Below are 5,886 nucleotides of genomic sequence, written 5' to 3'. Positions count from 1 at the left end.
AGCGATTTCCCGCCCCCCACTCCCCAGTTCCTATAGTAGATGGGACGTCGCATGGTATGGAATACCCTGTTGGCCAGTTTGGGTCAGCTGCCCTGGCTGTGTCCTGTGCCAACTTCTTGTGCCCTGGCTGGGCAGGAGAAGCTGAAAAATCCTTGACTTTAGTCTAAACGCTACTTAGCAACAACTGCAAACATCAGTGTTATCAAGGTTCTTTGCAAACTGAACTCAAAACATAGCACTGTACCAGCTACTAGGAAGACAGTTAACTCTATCCCAGCTGAAACCAGGACACTTTTAACCACTTAACATTCCCTGAGAAATTCCCCAAGAGCTCAAGAAGAAAGAGCAGAAAGACAGGAGACAGGTGAAAGCCTAGAGCGCCAGCTAGACGGAATGAAAGACCCTCTTCCTTCTCTGAAGCTTCAGCAAGGCTTCCTTCACCTGCTTGTTCCTCCGACTGTAAATGACGGGCTTCAAACTGGGGCTGACGAGAGTGTAGAAAAGGGAAAGAACTGTCTCCCTCCCAGAGGACTTACCGCTCCCGGGCCCCGCGTACATGAAGATGGCGTTTCCATAAAAGACACCCACCACGGTCGGGTGAGAGCCACATGTGGACAAGGTTTCGTGCCATCCTGGCACAGAGCGGATGCGCAGATCGGTGGCCGGGATGTCCAGGGAGGAAATCAGGATTAAGGCTAAAGGGAAGAGGAAGAAGCACACACAAACAGCAAAGATCAGGACTTTATTGGCAGGAGCGGCAGTGCAGGCCAGCTTTAAGACAGCAAGAATTTCACAGGAGAAGTGGACAGCCTCGCAGGGGCCACAGAAAGGCAGGTGTAAAGCCAGAGAGGCTTGCAGTGTACCAAATACGAACGCCAAAGCCCACAAAACTGTGGCAAGGGTGAGGCGCAGCCTCCAGATCATGATGAGGGCATAGCAGAGGGGACGGCAGATTGCCACGTAGCGAACATGAGACATCACTGCCAGCAGCACGCACGCTGTAAGTGCAAAGATTAAATAAAGATGGATCTGTGCCCCACACCCAGCAACGGAGAGGGTTCTGCCTTGTCCAAGGAGGCTCCTTAGCATACGGGGACATTGCTGGAGGCGTAGCAGATGTCCGCGATGGAGAGGTGGCAGAGGAAGAAGTACCTGGGGCTGTGGAGGCAGTAGTCCAGGCAGATACGCAGAAAGACAAGTGTGTTTCCCATCCGAGTGGCAGAGCAGAGGGCAGAGAAAAGGCCAAAGAGGCAGCGCTGCAGGGCTGGGGTGCTGCAGAACCCCAGGAAGACGAATTCTGTGACAGTCTTTTCATTCTGCACGCTGTGCTGGAGGTGAGGCAGCACAAACTGCGACCACGGAGATCTGGAAGCGAAGGAGCAAGGAAAAGGAAAGAAAAAGGAGAGTTTTCCTAAGAATGTTGTGTCCTTTACTCTTTACGCTGCAGCTCCCTTCTCCCTGTTTTTCCCTCTGACTCCAGTGAAAGGTGCGTACTACCCTCCCCACGCTGAGTGACGTACATCTGAATTGCAAGCTCCAATCTCCCTGCAAACTTTGAGCAGTTTGACCAATCTCGCACAACTTTGCTGCCTAGCTTGCCCTTGAAGTCTTTCTTTTCCTGGGTTGGTTTTGGTTTTTTTTTGCAGGGGGTGGGGAGGGGCAGGGTGTGGTGTCGCTGTTGGAGAAGATAAGATGAGGAAGATTGCAGGTGTCGATTAAGGTGAAGCCAGAACAACTTCAAAGCAGCCGTTTTAAATTAAGTCCATATTAAAAGGAATGCACAGTTGACAGAATAATTCCAGTTTTACCATTAAACCAACCAGCATTTCCAAGCCACTGCTGTGTCCTCTTTACCTTGGTGAAATGCATTCCTATTGAATCCTGCAGTTGCTTGAGCCAACTCCCCTATCCCAGCAGGGAGGCTACTGCAGGTCCAGGAAGGTCAGGCAGAACATCACCTTGGTTCCTGCTGTGCAGCTGCTCGCCGTTACCAGTTTCGCAGGGTGCTGGTCAAGGTCCCTGGGCATCCCCTGGCACTTGTCTCCACACAGCTCTCTGGTCTCCAAGATCTTCCGCCACTTCCAGGATACTTCCTCCAGCCAGGATCTTCACCTTTTCCTTCCTGGGTCCCCTCCTTCTCTTCAAGATCCCTTCTTCTTTCTGGGAACCCTTCTTTTTGCCACCACCTCTTCTTTCTGGAACCCCACGCCCCCAGTGTTCCCAATCTAAGTTGTCTATGGGAGCAGTAAAATGCCTGATCAGCCTCCGAATTAAGGCTTCTCTCTCCTAGCTCGTTATTAACTGTAGGATTCGGGACATGCCACTTTTGCTTATTCCAGGTGTTACCCAAATTTACAACCAGCCCACGCTGGCTGCGTGTAGCGAGAAGCAGGCTTCTGCTTGACAGCTCAGAATCCAGTTTCAGACATTCACATGCACAGACCTTGCCACACACGTGCACCCAGTCACGTCTTGCCTGGTAACCTTCACAGTTTGAGCCAGTTTTTTGTCTACGGCCGGGCTTCAGAGGCAGGGCATGGCCACAGAAGCGCATTCCCCCCGTCAGTCTGTGAGGTGAGCAAGGGAGAGTCAATACTTGTCTGGTGAGCCTCATACCCAGACAAGCTGGGCGATCCCTCTCCTGCGACAGCCCTGGGAAAAGCCACAGCAGGGTGCTCCCTTGCCTCTGCCTAGGTCCCTGGGGTTCCCCTGCCTGCCATTGCTCCTTTGTCCTCCTCTGTGTTTGTGGAGATGAACCTTTAACCACACAACCTAACACCTACAACATCGGGAAAAAGAGAGGCTGCAGAGGGTCCAGCGGGGAAGGTCGCCGATGTCAAATGCTTTTTGTGAGAGGCAGCACACCCAGCTCACCTCCTTGCTCCTGAGCTGCTCTATCGGAAGCACTGCGTGCAGGACGCTCTGTTCAACAGGCTGTGTCTGTATCTGACTGCCTTGTCCTCGCTACAGCACCGTGTGCTGGGGGAATGCCACGGAGAGCAAGGAGGACGCTCTTTCCCCAGGAGCAACGGAGGGTGCTCAGCTGAGTGCTGCTGCAGGGGCCACAGTGGGGCAGGCAGGCAGGGAGGGGAAGGCAGGAACGAGGGAGCTGGGAGTCACCGGCCAGTCTGGGAGATGCCCCCCGAGAGGCTCGAGAACCCTGGAAGCACAGGACGAGCTTAGAGGAGGTTCAACGTGAGGCCCTGTGGTTAACCATCCCCTCCAGATCTGGATCTTCTCTGGTTCCCAAGTTACCGTGCAGTTTAACAGCCTGCTGCAGAGATCCTGACTGGGAGATCACTGTACCTCCAGGAGTTGGGGATCCACCTAACAGTTCACCGGAGCGGGTGCAGGTCTGTGCTGCACCGTACGTACGGCGTGGCCTTCAGGCTGTGTCCCTACACATGGCCCTTGGCCGCAGGATAAACGGAGCTGGTTGACTGTGACAGAGGAGCCTCCAGGCAGCTCCTGCTTGGTACCAGCGATTACGCCACCTGCGCGGCCCTGCCGTTATCTAAAGTGCAGCAAGAAGTCCGCGCGTGAACATCCTTTACGCATAGAGTTGTTTTCTTCTAAGAAAAGTTGTATAACACCGTGAATGACCAAAAGGAGGAACTTCTCCACAGGCAGGATCTGTACAGTGTGCCAAGGGAAAATCCATCTGGGGTCTGCCCAATGCTGCATGAACGCAGGGTCCCCAGCATCTGAAGGGACCTAAGATTTACTTGCTACCGAGATGCCTCTTCTTGCTGCCTGTATGCCTTCTTCCTGGCTACGTTGCCTCCCAAGATCTTGCCCACCCCCAGCCTACTGGGGAGGGGGGGAATGTTAGAGAGACAGCCTTGATGCTGTGCCAGCACTGCTCAGCCATGGCCAAAACACTGCTGTGTTATCAACAGCTTTCTAGCTACCAGTACAGAGCACAGCACTACGAGGGCTGCTATGGGGTAAAAGAACTCCAACTCAGCCAGACCCAATACAGAAGGAAAGTGGAGGAACAACAGAGGGGGCAGCCCAGGGACACAGAGCCCCCCCCAGGTCTCATCTGGCCGCTCCTGTGACCATACGGTGTACTCAAAATCAAATACCTGAAGTGCTCCCTTAGATGCAGTGTACAGCCAGGGGACAAGAAGGTGGCAGTTCTGCATTTTGCAGCTCCCAGGCTGATGGCAGAGCCAAAGCAAAAAAACCAAAACCAAAACCAAACCAAGCAAGAGAGGTAAAACTGAAGCGCAGGGAGCAAATGCTTCTCTTTCACCTTAGGCCAACTGCTCGGACACTCTCTATGCTGCCCTGCCACAGAGGGCATCCCTCTCGTACCAGTAAGAGACAGAAGAGTGAATTAAAGCCAGGACCCCAAACCAGACCAAAAACCCGGTCGTGATGAAGAAGAAAGTGGAGAATGCATCAAATATAACAGAAAATTATTTTGGACATTCCCAGTTTACATTTGGAAAAAAGAGGAAAAAAAAAAAAAGCGGAGGAATTAGGTATTAAAAGAAGAGCACTGAATGATAAAGCAGTAGCAGTCCCTCTACCACCACAAACCCACACCCCCACACGCACACGTACGCACACAGACTTAACACCACGAAACTCCCATTGACTGTGACGTTCACCTCAGCTTGCTGGTCTAGAGACACTGAATGCCTGAAGCACACCAAGGATAACTGAAAACATCTGCATGGCTTTAATGGGAATCCTCCAACTGAAACAAAGCGCTTTCTCCCTCTGTCTGCGTTGGCACATCCCCGAGTCACGCTCTCGCTCCTCTCCTTCCAAGTCAAGATTCCTAAACGTGAAAAGCGGGAGTGGGGAAAGGCAAAGGGAAGAGAAAAAGAGGGAGAGCATCATCAGTGGAAGACCTGCCAGCTGCTGCTGATTCAGCCCTGTTTGGGGGACCACCCCAGCAGAGAGGAGCTGGTTTGCATGCCACGGTCCTCACTGCCTGTTCCCAGGGACAGGCTGTTTGCTCAGCCTTGCCGGCCAAAGCGTGGGAAAAGCGTAGGCGTGCACCGTCGCTTGCAGAGGAGCACGGACACGTTCGTGTGCAATCCTTTACCTTTTTCCTCCCTGGATTCAAAGGGTTTCTGTCTTCAAAGTGAGAGCCTTCCATACAGTCGTTTGTGACATTTCATCCAGGATAATAATCTCAGAAGGATCAGTCCTGCAATAAATATTTTACACAGCAATCCGTGATTATGGGAACTGATGCCACCAAGGGCATTAGCATCAGCAAGAGGAACAGCGGAGCCCTGAGAATCAAAGCTGCGCATAAGCATGGGAGGTTTTGCTGGATGAGGAGTTTTGGGAGGCAAGCTGGGGAGCTGCAGAGCAACAGCTCTGTGCAAAGGCTCTTGCTGGGGTTTAGCCCTGGTCCGGGTTCCTAAGCCACTGCTGGTACAGATCACGCCTGCAACTCCTCATGTGTAAGTATGAGGAACTCCAGCTACCGTAAAGGCGCTGATGATGCAAGGTTTGGGGGTCAAACGCGAGTGCTGCAGCCACTCTGCTTGGGGTCAGAGCCCTGCGATCACCTCCTGCAGCCCTGCCCCCGAATTTGATTTTCCCACCAAGCTGCCTGCTGGTTTCTGTGGGATGCCCCACAAAGAGGCAAGTGGAGAAAACTCTGCCAAACCCCTTCAAGCTAATCTTGCCGGGGGTCCTGGCGCTTGGTGGGGCTTTACCTGTCACTGCCTTGCTTTGGGATATCCATGTCACTGGTCTTCCCCACGTTCAGCTGAACTGAACTTGCAGCAGCAGCAGCTTCCATCGCCCTCCTGGACTCCTGAGGTAAAAAAGGGACAAATCACGTTCTCTGTCTTTGGTCAAAGTGGAGATAAGCTGAATGCCCAGCACAAACTTAGCAGTCTGCCCTCCCCTTCT

The 5,886-nt window shown here is 52.9% G+C and overlaps 1 pseudogene; it reads right to left on the bottom strand.

Moving 5' to 3' along the window:
* Window positions 1-338: 338 nt before the first annotated feature.
* LOC142027665 (olfactory receptor 2A2-like) lies at window positions 339-1,529 on the bottom strand (annotated as a pseudogene).
* Between the last annotated feature and the right edge of the window lie 4,357 nt (window positions 1,530-5,886).

This window comes from Buteo buteo, unplaced genomic scaffold (genome assembly GCF_964188355.1).
Source record: "Buteo buteo unplaced genomic scaffold, bButBut1.hap1.1 HAP1_SCAFFOLD_50, whole genome shotgun sequence".
Lineage (NCBI taxonomy): Eukaryota > Metazoa > Chordata > Aves > Accipitriformes > Accipitridae > Buteo > Buteo buteo.
Note: the sequence above shows the minus strand (reverse complement) of the source record. Positions and strands in the feature narration are given on the sequence as shown.